The sequence below is a fragment of the Cephus cinctus genome, unplaced genomic scaffold, assembly GCF_000341935.2.
Source record: "Cephus cinctus unplaced genomic scaffold, Ccin1 Ccin1_scaffold0230, whole genome shotgun sequence".
Taxonomy (NCBI): Eukaryota; Metazoa; Arthropoda; class Insecta; order Hymenoptera; family Cephidae; genus Cephus; species Cephus cinctus.
This window is the reverse complement of record NW_014332946.1, coordinates 1,031,543-1,041,846: the sequence shown is the minus strand read 5'-3', so window position 1 is coordinate 1,041,846 and position 10,304 is coordinate 1,031,543. Positions and strand designations below refer to the sequence as shown.

Here is a 10,304-nt window from a genome sequence, read left to right as displayed (position 1 = left end):
TGCCCAACTTTGTCATAGTGAAACATTAGCTCGACCTTCTTGTCAACAGACCGCCAGGTTGGTCTTATAAAATTGTTCCATACGTTTAGTGGTGCTTTTACGACAGTTTGCAAGCAATGCAGTACTTGGAAAATGACACGTGTTTTACCATAAAATAAGGAAATATATGCTAAAGTAGAAAAATAATATGTAAATTGTGTAATACCAAACGTATGTATCCTTCGTAACGGCTGTATTGTTTTCGATCTGTCAAATAAATATATCGACGTCATGGATCAACTTTATATGCACATGTTTCATCCTCGCAGGTAATTGCATGTCTCAAATTCATCTGGTATTACTCTGTAGGATATACTGTAGCTTACGGAATAATACAATTCTTTGTTGTTTATCTTCATTAAAAGTATCGGGCGACAGGGACAATTTGTTAGCTGATCAAACTAATTACCAAGACATATTGACCGTACGACGTACGGATCTTTCTCGAAGGATTCTGACTACTTAATTCAAATCTAGGTTTTAACATTGATGACGTGCCACTAAAATATATGAAATTGTACCATTGATCTTCCACAAGGAAATTGACACGTACCGAGCACCATGGGAATCTCAATATGGCAAGTAATATCACTGATACTAATAATTATATTTAGCATGATAAACGATCGATAGATTGGTTATGATACGTATTGGTTTATTACTATTACGTCACATGCCGTAATCATTTTCTAGGGAAGTTTTACAAAATCAATGGACGAGTTTTCAATCTGATCAAAAGGAAATAAAATTGTTTATGATACGAATGTAACTTTAAATGGCTTTGAATGAAAATCTTTGATTTATATGGGATAGCGATACTATCTGTAACTGGATAAGCAAACAAAAATGTAATATGAAAAATTGGAAAATATGATTACAGAGAATTTTACTTGTTTTAAAAAAAAAAATATAAACAGGTATCGCGTGCCTATAGGTATAAGGATCCGAGAAATATCGATAAGTAAAAATACGAGTATTTCCAAAAAGTTGCTTATACGCGATAATTCAGATCTAGCATCCTGTGGTAGAAATTAATGGATATTTTTTCTGATTCTTATAATATAGTATAATGAAAATATATTATCTGATTTATTTCTGTGAGTTCTGTCGAGTTTCTATCTATAGAAACCGAAGGATTTACACGACCTAAGATGCCTTCGAATTTAGCTATACAGGGTGTCCAGAAAGTGCCGCCTATGGTTAGTATAGCGCTACACCTGGTCAAAAACTGAGTCTAAATGTCCTGTACCATTTTTGCGCATGATGCTCTATTAAAAAGTAATTGTGGTGTGCTTTAAATTTTCATATTACTCATTCGTCACATACCAAAGTTAACGCCGCGTATTGTGAATTCGCTCAAACTATTCGTTAATGTGTACTAAGCATAATCTCATTTCTGATTGGCTAATTATAATTCTTAATAACTTGTTAATAAGACACAACACAAAAAAATAATTAAGGACTTTTTGACTTAGTTTTGTATGAGGAATATCGGGATGATAATCATATGCGTTAATTTCTGGACACCCCGTATATACTTTTTCGTTCAACTATCCACATTGGAGTTAGGGATCCTCGTTATGGAACTATGTATCGCGAGAGGATTCTTTCAAGGAAAAAACTAGATGAAGAGTGAAACGAGAAAGACGGATAGGCTGAGCAGAGCTAATAAAGGACATAAAATGTGAAAGGATCACGTCAAATCATGAATTCAATATCTGTCAGCTGTTACTTGGGATTGGGAAAACCAGAAAGGACGCCAAGTAAGGAAGACTATTTTTACCACGCTTCTTGGAAAACTGGCAAAGCATCAAAAAGGAAAAAGATAGAAGGGGATGAACATTCTAATCTGGTTTATGAGAGCAAATTGCAGGAAGTTTATGGCGCGTAATGGGTTCCTCGCCGGATTCAAAGTTAGGGGTTGCATTCAGATAGACATTACCCCCCAGCTGAATGGTTCCATAATCGAATTTCGCTGTACGAAATAAATTAACAATTAATCCAAAAAAAAGTCGTGATCGACTCGTCCCTTTTTAATAAAGTATTTTCATCGCTCTTCATTAATTACCACATTAATTATTAAGTTATCAAACTCATCCGGGCCAAAACAAACAGACACCCTTGTAATTAAACACGAAAGAAAATCACCACCAATTCAGTCTGTGCCGATGAATAGAAAAATTTTGAAAATTTTTCCTACAGTCTAACGTCACCTCTGTTTTCCTTTCAGTGATCTCATTTTTATGGCTGCCTTCCAATCCCGAAAAAGAGTCACGGAAATCGCAAGAAAAGCACCGAAAACCCGGTCCCTTCCGAAGGGTCAAATTTGAAAAATCTTATCAAATACTCCGATTACCACGTTAGCGAATTCTAATACGAACCTGGATCCAGGACCAAAAGTATCTATGGGATACGATCGGATGGGCTGCTTAAGGGTTGGCTAGAGTGGCTGGGTAGTTGACAGCTTGTGAAACCGGCAGTCAAGCAGGTCGCAGTGGTGAACGGATAATTCAATTTCCTGAACAAACACTCCAGTGCTGCCACCACTGACTAATCTATCTGCTACGAATAGTGATTCTCCGCCTACATATTCTAAGGGCGCACCAGCCTTGCTATATATATATATACACACACACACACACACACAAACACTACAGTATATCTTATATATATAGACACTAAGCGTATCCATCCAAAAGCGTATCATCCCTCACGGAATCTTGACTAACAACCTTTTCCTTTTCGATATATATATACCTAACCTATCCTATCGACAAACTCTTTGTCAAATTTCAAAGCAGTGCATCCCATTGGATTAACTAGGAATTTCTGAATAGTCCAGTCTCCGTTTCCTCTTTGGCAATGGCAATGGCAATGCTCTTATCTCTACAGGCTATATGCTTGGGTTATCACTGGATATAGATGTCAGACCAAATTTGTCCTTTGACACAGGATCCTCCCATATACAGGGTGTTCCGAAACTACCTGATCCGGTGGGTATGGCGGTGTTCGAGAGGCTTCACTGACCACGAAAATGACCTTCCTTTTGTTCGGAAGCTCTTCCGAAACTACCTGACCCGGTGGGTATGGCGGTGTTCGGGAGGCTTCACCGATCACGAAAATGACCTTCCTTTTATCCGGAAGGTCATAGTTTTTAAATGGGAACAGGTCAAAGTTGACCAATCAGAGGGAGGCGTCAAGAGAAACGTAGGCACCTGCGAACTCTGAGTTTTCTTCCCTCGCTTTTGTTTCTCGGTGGCTTCGGGCAGGATGACGTCAGCCGAAGACATGCCTATGGGAAACAAGAAACAAGCTACCGAGAAACAAAAGCGAGGGAAGAAAACTCAGAGTTCGCAGGTGCCTACGTTTCTCTTGACGCCTCCCTCTGATTGGTCAACTTTGACCTGTTCCCATTTAAAAACTATGACCTTCCGGATAAAAGGAAGGTCATTTTCGTGATCGGTGAAGCCTCCCGAACACCGCCATACCCACCGGGTCAGGTAGTTTCGGAACACCCTGTACAAGCTTCACGATGGATCTCTATCCTTTTGTGCTACTGATCTACGGATTTGAATTTGTATGTAGCGTAGCAGTTTTGAAAAAAAAAATATATGCCAGTCTTAATAAGAATTTTTTTTTTAGATTCATCAGCGTCCATTTTCGTCGAATCACAGGTGCAATTAATAACATTAAAGGCGTATTCACGCGTATGTCAAGAAATTTAAGGCTTTATCGACGTATGAAGACTAATCGTAATAATATATATGTATGCCTGACACCTTCTTCTGACATATTCGATGCACCGGAGTATATGGATAGCAGCTGCAAGGTATGCTGGGAATATTTTAAGCTGGATTAAATGAATTTTTAACTTTTTGGAAATAACTTTTATACGGGTTATTATCGTTAGGAAAAATACTGTATGCAGGTATGAATTTAAATGAATGATAATTAAAGCAAGATAATATTTATCCGCCAGGTATATCTACGTGGACAATCAATTTGAAAATTGCCAAGGAAAACGGCCGAGTAAAAGATTTCGAGACGCTATTTGAATATGAAGAAGGATGGGTTATTGTAAATTTTCATTTTTTTTTTTTTTTTTTTTTAAGTTGATGCAGATCTAAAACTCCCGAGGTAGTTTTCATGCAAATGAGACTTAATACCATGACCTCCGGGTCGTGATTATTTCGCATTCTCCCTGAAACTTTCTCCGTGAAGAAATGCCAGCGTCTGGTAGTCAAGAATATTTCTATGTTAATCGTACAGTGCCTCTAAATACCATAGCGTTACGGAGCGATTATATGATTTTCATTAATTTTCACGGAATCTTCGTTTACTCGTTTCGCGACATTTCGTGCGAGAATCTTATTCGGCCGACCGATGGCTTCAAGAAATCTCATTAAAAGGATAATTGCAATTTTCCCACGGAATTCGTAGTAACGAACTTTCGCGGTGCTCGGTTAACGAAAGGCAACGTGAGGTTAGTTCTCATTTATATATACATATTTATAAACGTATCAACGTAAAGGAGCGAAGAAATCGCGGGAAAACGCTTTGGCGGGCCAAAGTGAATTTTCAAATTAATTTCACGACTGCTGAAAATTTCTTACTGAAATTAATTATTCGACTTGTCACTTTATTGTATTTTCACCTCTGACCTCCGCGATCCACAGAAAGTTCTATTTAATTCCTATGAACTCGAGGAAACCATTCTATCCAGGGTCGGTTTTCCAGGGTGAAACCCATCGGTTTCAGGACTTAACTGCCCTCTGCAGGAAGTTCCGTTACACCAAACTACCTGCTGTACAACCTACGATAAACATTTAGAAAAAAAGTTCCAGCGGCAAGTTTGCTTTCCTTTTTTTTTTCTTTTCTTTTGCTATACGCGCCCCATGGAAGCTTCCCTTGTAGGTACACACAGGGACCTCCTGTACCCTACCTTCCCGATCTCGTAGGGATTGATCCTTCAAAGTTTCTTTATTCTTAGACGCCCTTTTATTCGACTACGTTGTCCTCCTACGTCGACTACCCAACCTTTGTCTCTTTCTTCGTCTCTCTTGACCGTACAAATATTTTAGAAGCACAAGCGACTACGGGAACTTAATGAAATGTATTTTCGTTGAGTAAGCCTACATCGTTTTTTTTTTTTTCGGGAATCGTGGAATCTTGGCAATATCTATTTATGACAAATATTTATTTCGAAGGATTAACGGGAATCTCGGGACTTCCGTGCGATTCTTTGCCGAAGCTTAGGCATTCCGAAATTCTTACGAAGTTTCTTGTAATTAGCCTATTGAGAATTGGGTGATTAAGGCAGACGTATTATAACGTGAGAAAAATTCAGAGAGAGAGAGAGAGAGAGATTGTAAATCGAATTTGGATTAACGAGTTTAAATATTCATAAGTTACACGGGGATTTCGATAAGTTTAGAAAGTTATCATAATACATTGTGAAAAACGATTTCTGGATTCTACCTTTTTTTTTTCAATGTCCAATCAGACGAAAGTTACTAATTACAAGCATATTCCTTAATCACGTACTAGACGCTATTCCAATATCTGAAGCATTCTTTCCCTTTGCCATATATTTTCTCATTAATCATTATTCTCGAAAAATTTTCTTTTTCGATTCTAATTCAATAATTGTCGAATGGTACATCGTGTATTTTTTTTGTCATAAAATTTTGGAAATAACGAAAAAAAATAATCGCGACGAATAAATATTTTTTGACATTGTAAAATTATGATTACGTGAAATTATCTCGAAATTTGCCAATTAATTTTTCAGGGGTCTCGTACATACTTGAAAAATAAAAAAACCACCCTTAACCAATACACTCGGGGTCTAATATAATTATCAATTAAAATCACCCCTGTATACGTTTTCCTGACTTACGTACCATCACTAGATAACTACTGAAGGGCGTTTGGAAAATTTCAAGAGAGGAGCACAAGAAAATCGTAAAAATGCAAAAACATCCCTTAAGACTAACATTGCATTCTTTACGATTTTCGAAGAATCGACGATACCTCGACGATACCTTGCCGTGGAATTTCTTGAAATTTATATATTTTTCTACCTCGACGTAAGGACTTCAACCGATACGAGCTTTTCTCTCGTAATACGTGGAAACCCATCCCGTCCCTTTGTTATTTACGTCTATCCCTTGTTTTTTGTTTTCATTTTATACAACAGACCCATTATTATTTCATAGCTAAAACGTAAGACAAATAAAATATCTTCTTCTTCTACCAACCGAACGAGTCTAGAATCAAGGCTCGATCCCAGCCTGAGAACGTCGTTCGTATCGATAATGTACTGCAGGATCCGCCATATAAAATATAGACAGTGAAAAAAATGGATTAGAAAAAAAAATGAATGTTATTTCAGATGAAGCTTACACGCTGTGAATAGTTTGGAAATAAGTACCATTAAAGTTTAAGATTACTCTCATGGGCTCCAGTGGCTCTAGATATGTGAATAATATAAAATATGTATGCATATTTTTTTCCCCTAAAACGTGGATGCGTACTTAAATTTCTAGTAACATAAAAATAAATTTTACCGAAAATTTCAGATTCCTTTAACGTGCAAGTGTGTTTGCTCGAGTTACTTTGTAAAGGAGCGTAAAATCGTTTGTTACTGTATGACGTAAGATAACCAATGCGATAACCACGTGGCGTTGGATATTAATTTTAAGGACGCTTGGGCACGTTGAATAATGATTTAAGATCGAGGAATTTGAAAAAAAAAGCTCAAGGTTCAGCAAAGCAATTTTTTAGTCTTTCTTGGTTTTATCCAGTTTGAAATTTACGATAATCGTATTTAAATTTCCCGCCTGAAATTATCATCGATATCCCATTTAGCTATGGCGTTTTGGTAAATTATTTGTTTCACGATTCTCCGGTACGGTCTGACATATGAATATACATCCTATAAGAAATTCAGTGGATAAATCCAGTGGATGCTCAGCCGATTCGTATGGCGTTCATACATAATTTATATAAGTCCATAGGTAATTTCCATACGGGAAACAAAGACAGAAGTGAATAAAAATGAAGTTCCAGTCATAAAATATATCTATCTACAAAAAAAAAATAACGATACGTCATTTTTATCATCGATAAAAATATATCGATAATATATTTTATTACAATTAATATTGGCTGACCGCTAAATCTTTATCCACTGTGTAAAATCCTAGTACATTATCGCACACAGATTTTTATATTATACGAAAGATTTCACTTTCTCATCGTATCTTTGCTGCTGTCAAGTATCGGTCAAAGGCCCGGAAGACGTTTTGATGTCTTCGGCAGGGCGTAAAATCGATTACCCAGGGGAATCTTAGAGGCAGACATTTTATTTGAGCAGTCACTTCTGATCACTTACCATAAAAAAAAAAGAAAAAAAAGCCTTACAACAGGTAAACGACGATGAAATCCAAAATTGGATTTTGCGATAAGAGCGAAAGGTGAAGATAAAGTAGAAGAGGTCAAATGTAAATCAAGGCGGCTAATTGCATAGTTTAAGAGATCTTTGAATCATAGCAGCCACTCCCCTCGTAACCCCTTGCCTTCGTAGCATTGAAATATAAGGGAATAAATGGAATGACCGGGTATGAGCTTTTTGAGATACTGAAATGGGATATTCTCAAGTGACTTAAAAAGCACTCTTAATTCCCATTGAAATTGGTATCTTATTGCATTTTTGACGCTTTTTGAGAATCTGTGAATAATCATTGCTATAGTGATGGATCCTTTTTGTTCTGTTTTATTTACCATACTTACTTTAGCATAGATTATTTTGTATTGTTCTAGAAGGATTTCGTATGGGATCTCGTGGGGGTGCTTATGGCGAAAGGTATATAACGCATTGGGGTCAAAGGTCAGAGCGTGATAATAAAAAAACACTAAAGGGATTTCTCGTCAAGACTGAACAGTCTCCTTGGTTTCTTCGATGGTTAAGCGGAGTTAAGTGACGCGAGGATTTTATAGAAAATTTTATAGACACCGGAAGTCTATCCGGGACACTGAATTAATAATTATCGATCGACTTATGTCACGATGAAAATTTCTTATTCTTTCGTAATAATCCTGTAATTTATTCTAAAGTATAACGCCAGTAACTTCCGGTTTATTATTCCCACTGGGATCTCGCGACTCCGCGTCCCGACGGCGAACCATAAAATTGCATGGCTGTTGTCAAAATATTTGCTCCGGTTGTCTCGAGGTGGATGGGCGATGAAAAAACAAACGGATTTATGAAGAATGGCAAATGTTGCCACGATAAATGGATTGGATAAGATTATTTTAAAGCCATTTTCATAATAATTTATTTAATTGTTATCCGGGTCCAAAAATTTTCACACAACTTATCGTTTTCGGTATTAATTTTTTTTCTCGAAATTTTACTCTTGCTTCATTCGCCATGTTCGTTTATTCCTGTTCGATTGGCATTTTGAATACGTTATAAATATTGTGATTATCAAAAATTTTTTCCAAATTGACATCAAACTCCGTTACTCTTGTCAAGTGTAAAGGCAAGTTCGAGGATTTTTTTATTTCCAAAAAATGTTTTCTAGGGTTACGTATATCTAGGAAAAGATGCTGATTAATAAACTCGAAAATTCGTCATTAGACTTAATCAATACCAGAACGATATACTGGGTGTCCCACGGAAAACACCCAGTTTACATTTGGTGATCATGCGGAAGTGTACCATTGTAGGGTTTATTATTCTTCGGTGAGACATCGAAGTATACAATGTAATGAGGGACGATATAAAATTAAATTTTTTTATTTTGTAAATACACGGGTGATTAATTAGATTAAACGAATGACGTGCCATTTATGTGGCAAAATACATACGACCGGATTGATGGTGTTTCCGTATCCATAAACACCTTCGTGCTATTTAGGAATCCTCTTTCGGGCTGCCGGAGTCTCCGCCATTACCGTGTTACTCAAGTGGGGCCAGGAATACTTTAGCTTTTTGCTTATTATTTCAGAAACACGGAAATAGGTATGCCCGGACTGTTTCGCACTTCGGAGTTGAATACAGCTGAGAACATATAAAAGGCTAATGGAACCTGCTGAAAGTATTGAAAAAGACTAAACAATTGTTACTTCATACATATGTATATATAAATATATATAGTCCATAAGAAATATTCCGAATGTGCTACGCCTTCCTTGATCCAGAAGCAACGTCAGTATTTGTCGCCTGGGAATAAAATGTGTAAAATCGTGAAAAAAAAGAAAAACGTGTTACCAAATAACGTGAAGGCCAAAAGCTAAAAACTTGGATTTTCTTGAAAGAAAAAATATCCCCAATTTATAGGCCCAAAGCCCAAGAAAATTATCTTCGCTAGAGTGAAGACGTTTCAACTTCGTTTTTTTTTCGTATATCCGAAGTTTGAAAAGAAAATTCAAAAAGTACCTTACACACTCGTTTCCGATTCAGTAATACGTTTCGCGTGTCAGCAGGCTGATATTCCTTTCATTTCCCTCAAACAAAATTGCTTATCCATAAGAATCGTGACTGCCAGACAAAGGCGGTTTTGAACCTCAGCCCAAGAGTCAGCTGGTTAAATTCATATTCTGAATTTCGTTATTTCTTCGTCGCCCGACCAAAATCTCGTCGCGCCGTGGAAATTGGGGAACCTGACCATGTCAGTTTTTTTCTTCGGTTTTCTGGAAAACTGACTGCGAGGGCTATGCCGGCTGCTAGAAAAACTATGTAAGCTTCAATAGGAAGTTCGAGATACCCAACAATAAAAAAAAAATCTCAGTGGATCTCAGTACGTGCGATCTCGTTAAATTTAGATAAACCAATCCTCCCCATGGACCATCCGTTTTTCATGGATTTTAGTTATTGTTACAAAACGAGCCGAAAGAGAGAGAAAGAAAGAAAGGACCAGATCTTAGAAGAAGGATAAAAAAAATAAAGATGAAATCGTACGACTTCAAAGGAAATCCTCCCTCCTCCCCCTTCCCCATCGACAATGATAAATATTTTCATCTCATTCCCTCAGTTTTTTTTTGGGTCCATCCATAAGACGATCGAAATAGCTCAACGTAAGGAGATTTAAATCGGCAGGTGGATATGAGATAAAAAAATTTAATATAAATAACAAATGATCGTCGTGTCTAACATAAAATAATTTTCAAATAAATTCACGAGTGGGAAACAATTTTTTTTTACTTTCTAACGGTAGATTCTCTCGTTACATTTTTTTTAGTTTTTTTTTTTTTTTTTT

At 36.8% G+C, this 10,304-nt stretch overlaps 1 protein-coding gene and 1 long non-coding RNA gene across 6 annotated transcripts in view; one reads left to right on the top strand and one right to left on the bottom strand.

The window, feature by feature from the left end:
• LOC107265709 (allatostatin-A receptor) overlaps positions 1 to 10,304 on the bottom strand; it is a 59,073-nt gene that overhangs the window by 12,995 nt on the left and 35,774 nt on the right. The gene's annotated exons all lie outside the window — the stretch shown is intronic.
• On the top strand, positions 23 to 2,063 carry LOC112494042. Its single transcript, XR_003059116.1, has 3 exons — positions 23 to 308; positions 405 to 621; positions 733 to 2,063. It is a non-coding gene; the product is annotated as an uncharacterized LOC112494042 (long non-coding RNA).